The 20,947-nt window shown below is 34.8% G+C and overlaps 2 pseudogenes; one reads left to right on the plus strand and one right to left on the minus strand.

Annotated features, from left to right (window-relative positions):
- Positions 1–1,470: 1,470 nt before the first annotated feature.
- Positions 1,471–9,158, minus strand: LOC137388654 (tachykinins-like; annotated as a pseudogene).
- A 1,173-nt stretch (positions 9,159–10,331) lies between these two features.
- On the plus strand, positions 10,332–15,274 carry LOC137388665 (very long chain fatty acid elongase 4-like; annotated as a pseudogene).
- The last annotated feature ends 5,673 nt before the right edge of the window (positions 15,275–20,947 follow it).

Here is a 20,947-nt window from a genome sequence, read left to right on the forward strand (position 1 = left end):
TCAGCCGTGGTGATTGGCTGTTGTCGATTGCTTGATCTATATTTTCTTTTGGCAGTTTTTACGGGACTAGTATTTTGTCATCTCTGCGACCAAATTGTATAGTGAGAACGCTATGACGCGGACATTTTGCTGATGAGTTTGTGATAGTGTGAACGTTGTTATCACAGACGATCACCAAAGTATTAAGCGATTAATACCGACATACGGTCATGTAGTGTGAAGCAGTCTTAAGCCGTCGAAGGAATGCCAACCTTGTTGTAGTAGTTAAGTGCTCTATTTAAACAAACTCGAAAAAATGTCTGCTAATGAGCTTCATTATGGGTTGATTATATTTTATGTTCGCTCTCACTTTTCATCCCACAGCCGGTTCATTTGACTCAGAAAGTTTTCATAGTCATGTTTAATTGACTATCGCAGAAATAGTCTGTGAAACATGACTATTTCTGTAATTATGAAATAGATAAATAGTTACGGTCGAATCCTCAAGCTTTTCCTTATTTGTGTGTCGTTGTTCTTCACATGTAATCATCTGCAATCCCGCTAGAGGAGGTTCCGGCATGGAACGGGCCATCTGAGATTTTCATAGGAGCCTCTTGTAGTATCATAAATATTTCTCTAGGCAATGTTTAAGTAGGATTTTTGTATTTAATGGCTGCCTTTCCCTCCTCGTGTTGTTTGTATCTAATGGCTGCCTTTCCCTCCTCGCGTTGTTTGTATCTAATGGCTGCCTTTCCCTCCTCGTGTTGTTTGTATTTAATGGCTGCCTTTCCCCTCGTGTTGTTTGTATCTAATGGCTGCCTTTCCCCCCTCGTGTTGTTTGTATCTAATGGTTACCTTTCCCCCCTCGTGTTGTTTGTATCTAATGGCTGCCTTTCCCCCCTGGTGTTGTTTGTATCTAATGGCTGCCTTTTCCCCTCTTGTGTTGTTTGTATTTAATGGCTGCTTTTCCCCCTCGTGTTGTTTGTATCTAATGGTTACCTTTCCCCCCTCGTGTTGTTTGTATCTAATGGCTGCCTTTCCCCCCTGGTGTTGTTTGTATCTAATGGCTGCCTTTTCCCCTCTTGTGTTGTTTGTATTTAATGGCTGCTTTTCCCCCTCGTGTTGTTTGTATTTAATGGCTGCCTTTCCCCCCTCGTGTTGTTTGTATCTAATGGCTGCCTTTTCCCCTCTTGTGTTGTTTGTATTTAATGGCTGCTTTTCCCCCTCGTGTTGTTTGTATTTAATGGCTGCCTTTCACGCTCGTGTTGTTTGTATTTAATGGCTGCCTTTCCCCCCTCGTGTTGTTTGTATCTAATGGCTGCCTTTTCCCCTCTTGTGTTGTTTGTATTTAATGGCTGCTTTTCCCCCTCGTGTTGTTTGTATTTAATGGCTGCCTTTCACGCTCGTGTTGTTTGTATTTAATGGCTGCCTTTCCCCCCTCGTGTTGTTTGTATCTAATGGCTGCCTTTTCCCCTCTCGTGTTGTTTGTATTTAATGGCTGCTTTTCCCCCTCGTGTTGTTTGTATTTAATGGCTGCCTTTCCCCCCTCGTGTTGTTTGTATCTAATGGCTGCCTTTCCCCCCTCGTGTTGTCTGTATCTAATGGCTGCCTTTTCCCCCTCATGTTGTTTGTATTTAATGGCTGCCTTTCCCCTCGTGTTGTATGTATCTAATGGCTGCCTTTCCCCCTCGTGTTGTTTGTATTTAATGGCTGCCTTTCCCCTCGTGTTGTTTGTATCTAATGGCTGCCTTTCCCCCCTCGTGTTGTTTGTATCTAATGGTTGCCTTTCCCCCCTCGTGTTGTTTGTATCTAATGGCTGCCTTTGCCCCCGGGTGTTGTTTGTATCTAATGGCTGCCTTTTCCCCTCTCGTGTTGTTTGTATTTAATGGCTGCTTTTCCCCCTCGTGTTGTTTGTATTTAATGGCTGCCTTTCCCCCCTCGTGTTGTTTGTATCTAATGGCTGCCTTTCCCCCCTGGTGTTGTTTGTATCTAATGGCTGCCTTTTCCCCTCTCATGTTGTTTGTATTTAATGGCTGCTTTTCCCCCTCGTGTTGTTTGTATTTAATGGCTGCCTTTCCCCCCTCGTGTTGTTTGTATTTAATGGCTGCTTTTCCCCCTCGTGTTGTTTGTATTTAATGGCTGCCTTTCCCCCCTGGTGTTGTTTGTATCTAATGGCTGCCTTTTCCCCTCTCATGTTGTTTGTATTTAATGGCTGCTTTTCCCCCTCGTGTTGTTTGTATTTAATGGCTGCCTTTCCCCCTCGTGTTGTTTGTATCTAATGGCTGCCTTTCCCCTCGTGTTGTTTGTATTTAATGGCTGCCTTTCACGCTCGTGTTGTTTGTATTTAATGGCTACCTTTCCCTCCTCGTGTTGTTTGTATTTAATGGCTGCCTTTCCCCTCGTGTTGTTTGTATTTAATGGCTGCCTTTCCCCCTGGTGTTGTTTGTATTTAATGGCTGCCTTTCCCCCTCGTGAAGTTTGTATTTAATGGCTGCCTTTCCCCCTCGTGTTGTTTGTATTTAATGGTTGCCTTTCCCCCCTGGTGTTGTTTGTATCTAATGGCTGCCTTTCCCCCCTCGTGTTGTCTGTATCTAATGGCTGCCTTTTCCCCCTCGTGTTGTTTGTATTTAATGGCTGCCTTTCCCCTTGTGTTGTATGTATCTAATGGCTGCCTTTCCCCCTCGTGTTGTTTGTATTTAATGGCTGCCTTTCCTCTCGTGTTGTTTGTATTTAATGGCTGCCTTTCCCTCCTCGTGTTGTTTGTATTTAATGGCTGCCTTTTCCCCCTCGTGTTGTTTGTATTTAATGGCTGCCTTTCCCCTCATGTTGTTTGTATCTAATGGCTGCCTTTCCCCTCGTGTTGTTTGTATTTAATGGCTGTTTTTCCCCCCTCGTGTTGTTTGTATTTAATGGCTGCCTAAAAACTTTCTTGGATTTCTTGGGTCTTGTACTGTATTTATTAGTGTATCATTGTTGTCTACTACTGTATTTATTAGTGTATCATTGTTGTCTACTACTGTATTTATTAGTGTATCATTGTTGTCTTCTACTGTATTTATTAATGTATCATTGTTGTCTACTACTGTATTTATTGGTGTATCATTGTTGTCTACTACTGTATTTATTAGTGTATCATTGTTGTCTACTACTGTATTTATTAGTGTATCATTGTTGTCTACTACTGTATTTATTAGTGTATCATTGTTGTCTACTACTGTATTTATTAGTGTATCATTGTTGTCTTCTACTGTATTTATTAGTGTATCATTGTTGTCTACTACTGTATTTATTAGTGTATCATTGTTGTCTACTACTGTATTTATTAGTGTATCATTGTTGTCTTCTACTGTATTTATTAGTGTATCATTGTTGTCTACTACTGTATTTGCAGATTTGGTTTCTTATCTGTTGCTTGCATTTTCATCGTTTAAAAGCGTGATTTCTACCTAGCTGTTAATAGCAGTGATACATGGAAGCTTTTGGTGTGATATATTGTTGCACAGCTGTATGGAGCAAACCGTATTGGTAGTGGTTATGGCTTATCAGTGAGATAGCATTGCTTCTACTCCAAATTCTTTCTGTTGTTAGCTACTATAGACAAAGAGTCAACCTTTGAGCCAACGTCATAGGTGTGTCATTACTATTGTGAGGAGGTCTCGACTTTGATTCCATGTCCAGAATTTTCCTTTTTCTGGTCCTGGTTAGGCATTCGGTACTAAAACACAAATATCACCATTGCGCGACCACCTGAAAGCCTTAATGATGAAGCATCTTTATCTTTTACTACTCTCTAAATACTATAAGAATACTATTATTAATATTATTAAATAGTATTCTTATAGTATTTAGAGAGTATTAAAAGATTGAGGCGTTCATTATAGAAGTACGCCTTCCTGGCTTAGAAATTCACTATTTCGAATTTTATGAAGAAGATATAATAACAAACCAAAAGTGGATGTGGCTCGGCGCATCTTTCACTCATGTCATTGGGGAGCCTAAGTTCATTTCATAGGCTTGTTTAGGCTTCTGTTTGTGCATATTCTTTCCTTTCTTGCAGGTGGATAGCCAAAATGGGAGAAAGTGCAATAGCGTAGATTCAGTTCCTCACAGTTACCAATTACAGTTTAATCGATGCAAATAGATATATTATTAATGCTTATTAACTACAGTCGATTTATTGATCCAATTTCAGATACAACGTTTTCTCAATCAAGTTATATTAACTGTGTAACACTGAATTTTACCTTATTCATTTTTTTCTCAGATCGGAACAGATATATCAGATACAATTATTTGACCTATTTACAGTGTTTATCTACTTTTATCGTTATCATCACATCATGTAGCTTTGACATTAAAAGCATTTTCATTTTCATATCACTATAGAATCATTTCATGAATTTTGTACAATGTTTTTAATAGAAGTGTTTATGCTATTCATTTTTATGGTGCAAAGTTTGTTCTGTGTTATTTGTGTTTAATATTACAATTGAATGGTCATTCGTTTTTCAATCCCAAGTTGTAAACTGGCCCTACTACTGGCCTCCTTAAATCTTTTTACGGCGTTATGTATTTGAATTGCTAATGCAAATGCAAATATACTAACCGATGGCACAATGAGCAATTATTGACCCAAGGATAGCACGCCATTGTTGTTATAGCGCATCCAAGCAGTTATTTCTATTAGCCAACAATACAGGGACGAGTATAGTACTTTATTGGCAATAATTTCATTTCACAAATAGAATTTTTTTTCAAATTAGGCCATACAACAATAGTAAAACAAAAAAAAGGGAAAAAAGCAACAGTTAGCCATTAAAATTGAATAAATAGTCTGACAAATAGTGTTTAAAATGCCTTTCTCTGCTAAGAGAACGGATATTAGGTAGAAGATTGTTAAAGCAGCTGGCAATGACATTTTCAAAATGATTGTTAGTGATTGTATGCAATTTGTTCATATCACGTAAGTTGAAATGAGTTGAGAACCTGTAATTGTCATGTAAAAAACGAGGACACAAAACATGAAAAATCTTGAAACATTGAATTGAAGTAAAATAAATATTTAGCATAGGCAGAGTAAGAAGACGCAGAAATTTGGAAAGATCATTCATTGGGATAATATATGCAGGAATATGATGTAGATTTGCAATGAGTCGAAAGGCTCTTTTTTGCAACAAAAATAAACCCTTAGTGACATATCTTGGAGCTAGATTATAATAAATGTGGATACCATAAATAATATGGCAAAATATAAACTGATAATAAAATGCAATAGCAGATTTTGAGTTCATGTATGGCCTGCAAAGCTGGAGCAGAGTCAACGACTTCGTGACCTTACTACAAATAGTGTCGACATGATTATTCCATGAGAGTAGATCTGTCCAAACAAATCCTAACAATTTTGTTTCATGTCTACAAGTGATGGATTGACTGTTAAACTTAAAAGTAAAGCTGTTTCGAAGGTTGTCATCAGTATTATAAAGAAGAAAGTGTGATTTTTGTAAATTGATTGTCATATGATTTGCTGTACACCAGTTGCTGATAATTTGCATGATTAGATTGCAGCTCGTCTCAAGAAGTTGCACATCTTTGTGATAACTGACAAAAACAGTATCATCGGCGTAGGCAAAGCCTTTTGGAATAAGTCTAAGAAGATCATTTATATACAGTATATTAAAAATAATACTGGCGCAATAAGTGACCCCTGTGGAACACCAACATCAATATCTAGTGTCAATGATTCCTTGTCATTCATGACGACCTTTTGGCGCCTTTTGTGAAAATAGGATTGAAGTATTCGCAACGATTTATTTTTAAAACCAGCAAGTTCTAGTTTATGATATAATATTTTGTGATTGACACAGTCGAAAGCTTTGCTGAAATCCAAAAACATCAAGCAAATCTTCTCACCTCTGGTTTTCAAATCCAAACAATCTGAGATTAGTTTATGAACAGCATCAGTGCATGAATGACTTTTTTCTGAAACCACACTGATAAGGATGTAAAATATTATTTTTGGACAAATGAGAGTAGATGTGAATATTTAAGTGCTTTTCAAAAACTTTAGATAAAGTCGAGAGTACTGAAATAGGGTGAAAATTTGACGGGTTGCTATTATCTCCTCCTTTAAACAATGGAGTAACTCGTGCATGTCTCCATGCTGAAGGAAAATAGCCATCAATCAATATTCTGTTAAACATATCAGTGATAATAGGTACAATGAATGGAAGAGTTGCTTTTATCATTTTTACAGAAATATTGTCTATGCCTGAGGCTTTGGAATTAGGAATGTTACTGATATATTTTACAATATCATGAGGAGTAAATTTTGGAAACTCATTAAATGTGGTCTTCAACTCAGTGTTTTGACAAGACAAATAAGGATTGGATGACTGTAAAATTGAATTTGAAAGTTTACTTGCAATAGACACAAAATGTGAGTTAAGTTCTGAAGCTGACAAACAGGTGTCACAGCTTTGAGGTTTCTTATTTTTCACATTCAAAGCTTGCCAAAGCTTACGCATATCACCAGGTTTTAACTGTTTAACAAGTTCGTCGATACATTTTGTTTTTTTCTTTTAATGAGATTTGTGACAAAATTGCGCTGCTTTTTGTAAGCAGTCCAATCTTTGCAGTTTTTCAGTTTTTCTCTCAACTTTATATTTTGCTGTACCTCTTTGTCAAGCCAGATAGGTAAAGATTCTGACTTGAAGTTTCTAGTTTTAAGAGGTGCTAACTCATTGACAGCCGTAGAAAACTTTTGATTAAATAAGTTAATAATGTCATTAGTGTTCTTTTTAATCAAAATATCATTCCAACTGATGAAGGAAAACTTATTTGAAATATTATCAGGAACGAATCTGAAATAATCTCTATAAGTGATTTTCCGAGGAAATGATTTATGTGCAACACCAATTTTTCTCACAATAAATACCAAATTATGATCACTCATAGACAATTTAACCACTCCAGAAAACTTGGCGTGATAAGAAAAATTTGTATACACATGATCAATTAATGTCGAGGAGTTTACAGTTACTCTTGTGGGTTCGCCAATCAGCTGATTTAAAGGCAGCGGATTACATATTTTCCTTTTCCAATTGGAACTCTCTTTTGTGTTCAACAAATTGATATTGAAATCACCTAATATCAAAATTTCTTCAGTGTTGCTGTAACACTCTTTCACGAAGTCTGAAAATTTTGTTATCCAATCTACTGTAGAATTTGGAGGTCTGTAAACAAAAGACACTATGTAAGGTCTCGAAATAACTGGAATGATTTTAATGGAAAGACTATCAGCAGCAATTTCGTTAATAGCAAATTACAAACGCTTGAAATTAATGGAGTTGTGAATATAGCATAATAAGCCACCGCCCTGATTATAGTTCCTATCATTTCTTATCATATTGTAACCAGAAATTTTAAAGTAATCATCACCATGTCTAGCTCCAAGAAATGTCTCAGAAAAACAAATAACTTTAAATTTATACTTAAAAATCAAATACTTAACTTCCTCCATTTTGGAAGATAAACCTCTTATATTTAAATGGGCAATGGAAAATCCTTTAGAGAGATCCATCATTTAAGAGGTTCAGCATGACATAAACAAAGAGTTGATGGTATACTTATTCCATGTGAGATGGCATTTTGGTAGAATAGGGAAGAGGAGAATTTAATCTTCAAGGACCTCAATTTTTTACCATCTTTGAACAATCTTTCTATGAAGGCATCAAAGTCAGTATCTTTGATATCTTGATGTATTTTATTGTCATCTGCATCGAGTGGGACACCTTTAACAATAACTCCATTCTCTTTAAGAGAATCTGGATCAATGGACAGTATGCAGGAGGATCCGTCAAACAGATCAGATTTCCAGCAATCTGTAACTCCTTTAGCGATGTCCCGGGATCAGAATTGAATCATAATTCTAGGATTGTTTGACTTGAAGTTGTAACGAGTAACGAGTTCAATGATGGTTGGCCCGTACTGACTGTTTATAGCTTTCCGTATCGTGTCTTGATTAAATGATTTATGGAGAGAAGAGTTTGGTCAAATTGAAACCACAATGTTGTTGTTTCCAACAAAAGCAGTCTTCTGTTGTTTAGATTGAGCTGGTTGCTTGACAACTGTTGCTGGAATACTCTGATCAACACCATTTAGGGTAAGATTTGAAGTTGACGGCGTATTTTGTTTGTTGCACGATTTACTTTCTGGGTTTGTACACACTGTAGCCATTAGCTGAATGTTTCCTTAGTGGTTGATCTTGAAAATAAAGATTTCGCTTTGTTGTCTCAGCATAAGAACTTTGTTGTTCCTTGAGCTTATCAAATAGTGATTTTTGCATAGCTAAAAGTTTGTTATCAAACTGATTTGATGACCATGATGAATACCTGATGAATTCATCCTTAAGGTTTTCTGTAGAAATAGATGTTGATTGTAACTTGTCAATTTTTGTTTCCAAATCCGCAACTCTGGTGATTAAGAATTCTACTGTAGTACTCAATTTTGAGCAGCTTTTACATGTTACTGTAGCTTTTTCGGAAGTATTGTATGAAGCACTTGTTGAAGCTTCATGATTGACTGTAGACAGACACAAAGGTACTGGTTGAATATATGATGGAGAATTAGATGAAGACAGCGTTGAAAGCTCATCAATGCACTTTGTTTTTATTTGCACATTAAGAGCCTTCTCTTGATCTTTTGTGACAGTTTTTAATATCTGTTCATAGTGGGAAAAGAAGATGTCAAGATTTGTAAGCTTGTTCACAAGTATTCTACTCGTAGTGTTGTCAAAATTTTACGGTATATAAGGCTGAAACACTCGAGTGCACTACTAGACCAGAATGGTCTATATTCTTCTTGATCGACTCCACTTTATAGTTAGATGAAAGGTGAACCACGAAACTACGTTTGAAAACCTCATAACCGGCAGCAGTACAATTTATTACTATCTGTGGGTTTTCAGGCTTACCCAGAATGTCCTAGCTAGTTTTAGTCCTTGCGGCATGATCTATTTTCTTGTGAAGAGATTTGATCCTGGACAAGATGTATGGCAGCTGATTGGATTTTAATACTTCACTTGTTTCTTCTTCAGAAGTCTGGCTGTCCATTTCGTCTATCTGCCCTTCTTTATTAGTTTCAGAAGATGACTTTTTCCTCTTTTTTGGCTTGTTACCCATTGCTTTTCAGAACTATTTCCTATAACTGGAGTGGCTCAGAACCTGGTCACCTCTCTGTGTACAATAGTCTTATGCAAGAATCCGCAACTATTTATGCACATTTTTGCATAATATCTTATCTTATATTTCTTAACAGTATAGGGTTATTAGTAGTGGGTTATTGCAATATTGCTGTGATAGAATATAGCTTTGTGGCCAGTGTCTAATATTAATCATGATACATGATTAAATGCAACTGGGCATGTGCAAGACATGTGACAAAAACAGAAAATTCCCCCATCAAGTGACCAGGTTCTGAGCCACTCCAGTTATACTCGTCCACAATACAGCTGTTTATAGCGCATCTAATACATCAAAATTTAATTCATTCAGTTCATTCTGGGTGAACAGCCGATCGGAGTGGTATGTATAAATACGCTTAAATTCCATTGCTTTTAGTGGAATCGTTGATGGGTTCTCATTTTCCAAGTTAAATTTGTTAGACTTGTAGTCATCGTGTTCAATGGCTTGTGATTAACTTCATATCGGACCTAAGCAATTTGCGAATGTATCAGAAACTGCTGTTTGGTGTAGTTTAAATTGTAGAGCTCTTATGTCGTTGAATTTGATAGCGGCTGTTTGTACTACCCATCTAACTGGGCAGAAAATCTAGCTTTGGCTATCGCGTGGACTCGATGACATCTAGCCAGAAAGTATTACCAGGATTAATAGACTGCATGCATGGGAGTTTCACCATGTTCTTTGAACCACTACATCGCCGTTTTTATGCTGAGAAAGGTTTGATTACACAACTATTTATTGGATTAATAAATTCACTATTGCAGATCAGTAAATTTAGTCTAAAGGTAATGATGGGTGCTAAATTATTTGCTGCCAACAGATGCTGAAAATCCAGTGGTGCATTAACTTTGCAGTATATTGCTGAAATGCAGTATATTAATTAAGAAATATATGAATTCCCAATGTTAAGGTCATCACTTCATCTATATAAATCTCAAACTTGGCATGTCTGTAGTCCGGTTTGTCCGGCTATAGCTATTAAAGTATTAAAATGCAGAATCTTTATTGCATGAGATTTAATCTCGGAACCTCTGGTTCACCAGGGAAATGACTTACCAGCTTGGCTATCCGAGATTGATGGATTAATTGGGATTGATGGATTAATATGTCGCTATGTGGGTGAAATTACGCTACAGTAGCGTAAGTTTATGCTGTGCTCAACTGTGAGAGCAAGTGGTTAGCTCTTATTAGTAAGCTTACTCAAATTAGCCATTGCCAATGAGCCAGGCTAATGGCAAGTGGCAAGCAGCTACATTACTTTTCATCATTTATAAGCTACTTTTTAATACCTGTGCAACGTCGGGCATTCCGATAGTTATTCATAAAAGAATTATTTATTGCTTGATGGATATAAGTAAAACAAACATATATCTTTACTATAATAAGAGCGGTTTCTACTTGTCTGAAGCATGCATTTGAGGTTAGGATAAAACATCGCTTTCAACGAGGCTCAAACTTGTGACATTTGGCTTGGTAGACCGACACTCTAACACCTGAAATGCAAAATTTTTAAAACTGCCCAGTTAAACAGCTTCAATTCTAATCCATAAAAATTAACATGAGGCCAAAAGTCATTGGTTTAATTGATGCAATATCATTCAGCCATCTTATGTGTACTCTGCTGCGCTTCAGAAACGTACTTATACCAGCTACGCACCAACACTGAACATCAGAATTGTACTTTTACCAGCTACACACCGACCCTGCACCTCAGAGATGTTTTTATACTAGCTACACACTGAAACTGCATTAATATTAATGTTTTGTTAAGTAACCCGGTAACGCATGTATCGGACTAGCCATCCACAGAGCTACCTATGCATCAAGCCTATTTTTCTATCTGCTAAAGTTCCCAACAATCTTGTACGAAGTCAATCATCGGTCACAGTCACAGAAATAACCAGCTACCCTTTAAAAGTTTTTTTCAGGTTAGGGAAAAAATAAGTTCTCATATTTTTATTCTTTATTTTATATCAATTTTGAATTAACCGTTATTAGATGATTTGGTATATTGAGCAATTAGGTTTTCGACTATGCGTCTTTGGACAAATTGGCCATTTAGACCAATTGGCATTAGACCAAACATCGTTAAACCATTCATAACAAATCCCTTTTTGTTAACTATGCCTAAGTTGGCTAGCTGTTAGAGGTACTAATGATGCAGTTAGAGAGTTTGATGTCAACTTTTCACCATCATGTTCCTTTAGTTTGCAGCTACAATCTTTGGAAATCCCGGTTTTAATATCTGGTGTTCTCCAGTAGACAGATCAGACAACATCCTGGCAGTCAGAGTAAGTAATATTCTTAAGTATGTCATTGAAAAGTTAGAATTAACTTATTACCAGGTCGTTTCGTAGTTTATGCTGCTGAGCATTTTTAAATTCTAACATTAAAACCTCGACAGTTAACTTTTCCAAATGATTCCAAAGTTTATTAATGAGTAAGTCACCTTCTTGTTCAAAGTTACCTTCTTGGCATGTAAGACTATCATAAGGTGCCTGATTTGTTTCTTTTACTGCAGCTTGCCAAGGCAGTCTGGTGGTATTACTTCTCCAAACCAGTTGAGTTTCTTGACACTGTAAGTATATGAACATTTCTCCAAAGTAAGTATATAGGTATGTGAATTTCTTGTGAAATAGAGCAATGGTGCAAAGGAAACATTGATATGTGACACTGTGGCACTTACATTGATCAGTAGTGTGTTACCTAGGTTGTCCAAAAAATGTGTTATATAATTAACATAAGTTGTCTACAAAAATAAATTTTGGTAAGCAAAAGATGAAAAATGCTTAACTGCATTTTATTTAGAAAGTACCAACAAATGGAAATTATACAGCATTATCTTATTCTTGAGTCTTTTAAAAAATGGGACGGAAGGCAAAAAAGGGAGTTGTTAAAGTATGTTATTAACATGTTATTAAATATCACTTGTCGTTGTGTTAAGTATGTTAAGTCATATGCAAGTGCGGATATTTGTCAATTGTATTAACATCGACTCTGGAGTACCTACTTACTAATAAGATGGATCAGGCTGGGTTTGAGTCTTCCCAACGAAAGAGGCGCAGAGACTGTTAACAAGAATGGTTTGCCGCAGGTTGTTTACACAATTACAAGGTTTCCATAATGTAGCTGATAGTTACAATAAATGAACAAGGAATTGCACAAAACCAGTAGTAGTTGTTTCACTTCCACGTCCCTCTTATTGGGCTCATGAAAAATAAAATTCATATGAACTGATTTTCAATTAATTAAGAAACAAAGTACAAACCATTTCGTTTGACCTCATTCAGATAAGACAGAAACTGTCGCATACTTCTGGAATTTCTACAAAATATTGAAAAATAATAACCGTATTCCTTGTTGTTGGTGTTAGACTTATTATTTTTCATATGTATTTCATTGCATCTTGTAGCTATTCTTTGTACTCAGAAAAAAGAACAATCAAATATCCTTTTTACACGTCTACCATCACTAAACAATGCCCTTACTTTGGTGGGTTGGAACCTGATACCTTCCAGCTGGTTGCGGTAAGTTGTCTCCTTTACTCCCCAGTCCCATTTAACCTGCTCACCTACAGGTTTCGGAGTTGTTATTTCTTGACACAAAATAGCATCTCTTAAATTTACAGATTCTGCAAGTTTAATGGTGAGTAAGTAGATTAACTTCATAAATAGAATAGCTAAGTAGATTCTGGCATGTTTGCTCAGAAGCCTTTACGGTTGTGCAGATAGACATTCCATAGATAGATACATCAATATATATATTCTATTTTATACCTATTTATTTATGGTAATAGGTAGTATTTTATACCTATAGTTATTTTATATCTATTCTATACTCTTTGTGAAGAATTAGATAATTAAGCTATGAATTCAAGGGAGATAAACCCTAATAATTTTAGGATAAGTGTTATTCATAAGTTCGGCTTGCATTTACGTCTAACAAACACTGACGTATTTTAATGTCATAAGTTTGTTCTTTGGTAAGTGGACTTTAATCTCCAACATATGTTATAATGAATATTGGACATTTAATCTCAGTTTACTCAGAACTCTTAGTTCAGAAATAGATATAATAATAAAATTTTAATTTGTCATTTTTAAGAAATATTTTTATTAAATGAACAAAAAGATACTAGTTTTGAATTGATTTATTTGAGCAATAGTGTTTACAAATGCATAAACTAATGACAATAGTTTTAATTAGAGTTGTAAATAACAGCACAGAACTTGTAAATTAGCTAGTAGCTAGTATAAGTATATTGATGTTGAGATCTTTCAATGCTTTCGATGTAGAAATATACACAGAACTGTTTTCACTGAATAAAGTTCAAAGGTTTTGAGTTGTTACTCATTTTTCAATAAAATAGCTCTATGATGACGACAGACTAGAAACTCTCTGGAGGATTTTAGGGCTAACATTGATGTTAATAATTGTAGCCTATTTCTCTGCAATGCTTAATTCCGGTGTACATACCCTCATGTACTCCTACTATATGCTGTCGGCAATGGGTCCAAGAGTTAGAAAGTTTCTCTGATGGAAGAAATACATGACGGCAATTCAGCTGGTATGTTCATCACTGTCTTCTTACTGTCATGATTTAGCTTAGCTCAAGTCAGAAATGTCAAACACTTGAAATTAGTGTTGGATCACCATCCCATAAAATAAATTTGCCAAGCGAAGAAACGTATTTTCAGCATATCTTGATGTCTATGCTACTATTGTATATTGAGGTCTATGTAACAGTAGATTAACCCTAATTCTATTATGTATTGAGGTCTATGCAACAGTAGATTAAGTTTATTTCTATTCTGTATTGAGGTCTATGTAGCGGTGGATTAACCCTATTTCTATTATATAATGATGTCTATGTAACAGTAGATTAACTCTATTTCTATTATATAATGAGGTCTATATAACAGTAGATTGACTCTATTTCTATTATAATTATATTGAAGTTTATGTAACAGTAGATTAACCTTATTTCTATTATATAATGATGTCTATGTAACAGTAGATTAACTCTATTTCTATTATATAATGAGGTCTATGTAACAGTAGATTAACTCTATTTCTATTATAATTATATTGAAGTTTATGTAACAGTAGATTAACCTTATTTCTATTATATATTGAGGTTTATGTAACAGTAGAATAACCCTATTTAGATTATATATTGAGGTCAATGTAACAGTAGATTAACCCTATTTCTATTATATATTGAGGTCTATGTAACAGTAGATTAACTCTATTTCTATTATATAATGAGGTCTATATAACATTAGATTGACTCTATTTCTATTATAATTATATTGAAGTTTATGTAATAGTAGATTAACCTTATTTCTATTATATAATGATGTCTATGTAACAGTAGATTAACTCTATTTCTATTATATAATGAGGTCTATATAACAGTAGATTGACTCTATTTCTATTATAATTATATTGAAGTTTATGTAACAGTAGATTAACCTTATTTCTATTATATAATGATGTCTATGTAACAGTAGATTAACTCTATTTCTATTATATAATGAGGTCTATGTAACAGTAGATTAACTCTATTTCTATTATAATTATATTGAAGTTTATGTAACAGTAGATTAACCTTATTTCTATTATATATTGAGGTTTATGTAACAGTAGAATAACCCTATTTAGATTATATATTGAGGTCAATGTAACAGTAGATTAACCCTATTTCTATTATATATTGAGGTCTATGTAACAGTAGATTACCTCTAATTCTATTATATCTTGAGGCCTTGTATCTTTGCAGATACAGTTCTGGCTAATACTGCTACACACAGCAAATGCAACTTATACTGACTGTGGCTACCCCACCGGATATGGAACTGCTCTGATTATTTATGTAGTGTCACATATTTTCCTTTTCACTGACTTTTACAATAATGCTTACCATGTCGGTGCCGATGCTGTAAAAGGACTCTCGTCAAAAGAAAACTCGAAGATAACGTCGCCTTTGAACTACCATGTGAAAGAAGATTAATTGCAAATACAAGTAATTGTATTACACAGATAATTTTATCTTGATCTCATCCAGTGTCCTTTGCATGGCATGTTTTTAATAAGCATCTTTACATTTAAGCGTTTCTGTAAGATATTTTTAGATTAATTTTATGTGATAAATCTTACGCTTTGCTGTAAAACTTAAGTAGCAAAATGCCTAGAAATGGTTGAAAACAGAAATCAGACCAGTTGTCTCAAGGAAAGTACTCAGAGATTCTAGCATTGTACAAGCATTTGTAATTTATAGGATTATATAATTATAATCCTATAAATTATTAATAGGATTATTATAATATCTTGATATAATCAAGATATTATATCACTACTATAGGCTCGTAGTGATATAATATTATATCACTACTAGCCTCTAGTAGTGATATAATATTTTTATTATATCACTACTTATAGACTGCAGCATGCAATAGACACAACATTCTTAGCAATCCGTATCTGAAAAATTAGGTGAAGGGAAAATGAATTGTATGAGTGCCTAATTTGTGACTAATAGTATTTAAAGCCAAAGAAGGGTATTCAACAACACCTTGGCAAAAGAAAGTGCAAAAGGTAGTGTTTCAGTTAGTAGAATAGATTGTCATTCGCGTAACTACAACAGTGTCAAGGCCTTTTATTTTTCTGTTACATCTGCAATTGTTCTAAATATTTCAACTTCAACACAATTAAAAAATACCGCAGATGTAAAAATAACAATAGTATAGGTGACAGATCAATACAAATAAGTTCAAATCACAAAACTACTTTAGCCCTATATAATAGAGAAAATTCTAAGCTTTTCAAAACTATTTTCAGAATTTAAATTGAGGCAGTTTATCATGAGATACAGCTTTTTATGGAAGCTGGTGTTGGTCAATACGGTGACCACAACAACCTGAGAAATCTGCCTTCAAAGATGATGGATTGGATTTTAAACAGTTATATTTGTTGGCGTTTAGGAAGCTCATAGCAACCACATGCTACAAACATTACATTTTCATGAATGTTGGGAATGACTTGGCTTCACAAAAGCCACATGGACAAGTTTTATTTTGGGAGTCAAATTGTGTACTACATAAAATGCCTCATTTGTATTGAATATTCGATCTGTCACATTATTATTAGATGTCCGTCTGTTTTTAGAATTAAGAAAAACAATGTTACATGTTGCCTTCTTAACCTTTTACAAGTCTTCTTGATTTTTATCATAAAACCATAAATGGGAAATCAAATCTGTTGAAATTTATTTATTTATTAAACTTCTCAATTTAAGTAATTACTGCAATAAAAAATCTTATTAAGTACTCAAAACATTTGCTTTAGTAAAAACTTGCTACTAAAACGCCTTTTAATAATTTTAGTACCTACATGGAGTTTCTGTCTATCCAAGTGATGAACTAAAAGGTTCGGAAGAAAGAGTTGATATCAACATTAATTTATCTAGAGGTTTGAGTATGTCTTTACTTTCCTCTAGTTCTTACATAATTCTAACTTTATATCATTTAGTTATATTTATACTTCATGTTGTATTACTGAAAGACGATAAGCAGTTAAGAAACAACCTGTAAAATATATAGGCCTACATTATATTATATTGTAATATATTATACTCTGCTATAGTATAGCAATTGCAGATAACTACAATATGCGACATTATATTGAATTATGTGACATAGCAAACAGAAAACATAGTATACTAGACTAAATTATAATATGATAAATTGCATAAATTACATTGAATTATATTGCCTAACATTTAAAATACAACGTACATTAAATAAATTAAGCCATAGCTTCATTAATTAAAATAATATAATTTTCTGACCAAAAGTTATCTGTTTTACTCTTATTTTACCAAGCTGCAGCCTTCTATTTTATAAATGTGTTTTCAACGCTCATCAAATCATGAGATTTTTCTAATTATAACAAATAAGACAGCATAAATACATGTATGTAACTATAATAATCAATATATAAGCTTCAGAGAGTAAGAGTGATGCTATCGGATCACCAGGACCTCAAAGACTACCAGGGCCTCAAGAACCTCCAGGACCTCAATGACCACCAGGATCTCAAGGACCTCTAGGACCTCAAAGACCACCAGGATCTCAAGGACTAACAGGGCCTCAAGGACCTCCAGAACCACCAGGATCTCAAGGACCTACAGGCTTGCAAGGGTCACAGGGTCTTCCAGGAGAGGAGGGTGAGACATAACAATACCAAAACCAAAAGTAACTGACAATCCAAAAGAGTAGGCTAATTGATATTGATTACTAAAGCTGAAATGATGCTTACTTCATTCATATTGATGTTCACCCTTAAGAATGTCTCACAGTTACAGTAGAACTATGTCTATAATGCAATTTTTCTAAATCTTCTACTACAGGTTTTAATCTTACTATTTCAGGTAAATCAGGAGCAATAGGTTCACCCGGAGCAACAAAACTGCCTGGCACACCTGGTATTAATAGAACTTCAGCTGAAAATGGAGGAGTCGTCTACACGCAACGGGAAGAAAGAGATGTGGAGACAACTCTACTCTTCTTTACAATGGTATAATTTCTATTACTAGTCTGAAACAGTCGTAAGACAGTGAGTGATGTTAATGCAATTCTAGAGTAGCGCATCATTTCCTGTGAGCCCCTCTTGTTAAGTATTGTCAGAGCTTTAAAGATGTTTATTAATACTTGATAATAGTTATAGTTGTGATAGATGTTTATTAATACTTTATAATAGTTATAGCAGTGATAGATGTATATCAATCTTCAATCTATATACTGTATATACTATATAGTATATACCAATACTTCACTAGAAATTCCACTGTCATACAGCCCACGACCAAAGTGATATTGGAAAAAAGAAAGGGTACTGATGGTTGAGAAATGCAGTATTAGCCTTCAAATGGCACTGCAGTGCAATAGGATAACTGCAATGGTAGCTGTAATGTACTGGGTGTGGTGTTATTATATACAACAAACAGCAGTAATGAAAGGAAAAGATTATTTGTTTATATCTCTCCCCCTGCAATAGGAGAAAAGCAATTTTGGCCAAAATTAGAAGTAAAATGCACTGATATTATTAGAATAACCGATCTTATTAATATAGTAATAATATAAAACCAATGCACAATTTTGTTTACATTACAAAACGTCATAGCTAACAATATCAAGAAGTTGTGATATTTACATAGATTTTTAACAAATCTGTACTACGTAGTCATTGTTCTGTAGTCATCCAAACTTAAAATTAAATATTGTAATAATCTCATAAGAATCGTTAGAAAAAAAAATCATCATCATTTCCTTTACTTACACTGAGTTGGACATCAGTTAGAATACCAAAGTGCTAAAAATTGTCTAAAATGTCAGTTACTTTGAAATCGGCAAAAATGAAACGATTTCAGTACAGTCATACTTCAACTTACGAGCTTAATGCGTTCTGAGACTGAGCTCGTATGTCAATTTACTCGCATGTTGGTACAATTTATTTTTAAATAGAACAATTAAATATATATTTATTGGTTTCCATACTCTGTAAAATGCAAATAAAACACTCAAAACAAGATATTGTAACAGAAAGAACATGTTGGTTATTGTCCTAACCTACCACTTGCTTTCAAAAAGCAACAAATAAAAAATAATGTAAGGAAATGTGTTAAATTAAAATGTAAAATTAAATACATTGTTATGTGTGGTATTTAAGGAATTTACTCACTCGAACACCACACTAACATCAGTGATTAGTGATTACCTTGTCTCACTTTATCCAGACTATGCTTTTATGATTAATGTCTCAGAAGGCAAGCCGCCTTATTATGGTTGCCAAGAATTGTTGCCAAGAGTTCAATTTATAGGACTTGACCCAAATCTTTAGTCCAAGCCTAAATATGCTATTTATCAGATGTCAGTGTAGCAATAGAAGTACTCTTTATTCTCATAAACCAAAACCTTAATACACAATAGCAAAATTCTAAAATAAAGCAAAGCAACAATAAGTAATAAAAGCTAAGTAATAAAGTATCTGACGCCAACAGCTAGCTGTGTCTGCCCTTAAGCTCTGTTTTGTACGTCTACAAGAGGTCACAGTCAAAAGAGGATGAACTACTATAAATGTTCTCTTTTATAGGCATATGTTTAGCCTGAGGGTAGGCGTATAAGTGTTAAGGGTTGTGTCTTTCGGTTACTGTGGTTGGTCATTGAGGGAGCGCTGTCTTCTAGTACGTCAATGGAAATTCACCAGATTAATGAGATGGTATATTCAAATTATTTTGTCAATGTCCAGTGTTTAGCTGGAAGGAGAATGAATTTTAGCTTCACTTGGTGGTTGATTCTTCTATGTTTAGAGTTCTTAATTAGCTGGTTGCTGCATTTGAATTATTGAACTTTGGATGCCTTCAGGGGTCTTGTTGCTGGTGTGGCTTGCTATCTGTACGTCCCGTTGTGTGTGTTGTGTGTACAACTTCTGGGCATAATCCATTCTTTAGCGGTGTCTTTGTATTTCCAAGCAACAGCATAATGTATGTAAATCTAGTAATCTGTTCCATTCCGAGTCCATATCGAGTTTTAGTAAAATGTCAATATAACAACATGCAATAGCAGCTAACGCTAGCATTTGCCAGAGAGAGATATATGTATAAGTTATCCTTCATTACAACAGTTGACTTTGATAAATTTGGATTTTATCAAAGTCTTAAAAGACAAACTTTGAAGCAAATCTAAAAGCAAACTTTCATTTTTAACTTAACGTAATTAAAAATTTTTCGTCGTTCATAGTTTCAAGTTTCTCGCTAGTTAGCTAATTTTTCCTTTGTTTCGCTTTCACGACTAGTCGGCCGTTTTAAGATGAACCCATCTAAGGACGTTTGCTTTTGTCGCCCTTTAAACATGTCGCGATTAGGACGAACCCAGGTGTCGTCACAAAGGTTTAATGCACGACCACTAGCCATCTTGTCCGAATGTCTATTTTTATAGTTTTGATAGATAGCAACGGCCTTTTCAAATAGCGTCGTTTCAGTTACGCTGTCACCGGCCAATTGTTTATCTTTTATCCATTGCCTGAGCGGTCTCTCCATCAGCGGTGGTGAAGATCGCCATGCCGTTTAGAAACTACGGTTAGTACTTTTGCGAGCTAAATGCCCTGAATATAATCCTTCTGTTTGATAATTGTGGATGTATTTCTGTCATATTGCTGAGCTAGCTCAATCATGCATCCACATTTGGCATATTTTTCAATAATTTTTCGTTTAATATCAATTGTTATCATTTGCTTTTTCTTTGCATTATTTTTTATTTTACTGGCAAACTTTTGGTCTACGCACAGTACTTTTAATTCACATAATTCTGCACTGAAAAGCGTGCACAAAAACACGGTACAAAAGTATAACCTGTGCAGTTGAAAAATACAGATTGGTGCTGGTGTCATAAAACACCTCCGGCATACTTGGCAACTGACTCACGTGCTCGTATCTCAAATATGGTCGTATGTTAGTGCTAAAACTTGCTTAAAAGCTGGCTCGTATCTCAAGTTTCTCGTACGTTGGAGCACTCGTAAGTTGAAGTATAACTGTACTCCTAAGTTAATTAAAGAAACCGTCGGCAATTCGACAATGCTATAGACTGGTGAAATGTGCACGTTATTTTTTTGTAAAATGCGCACGACTTAATCGTTCTATTCTCTGTCGCTCGGCGTTTCAATTTCCGGTC

The sequence above is a fragment of the Watersipora subatra genome, chromosome 1 (genome assembly GCF_963576615.1).
Source record: "Watersipora subatra chromosome 1, tzWatSuba1.1, whole genome shotgun sequence".
Taxonomy (NCBI): domain Eukaryota; kingdom Metazoa; phylum Bryozoa; class Gymnolaemata; order Cheilostomatida; family Watersiporidae; genus Watersipora; species Watersipora subatra.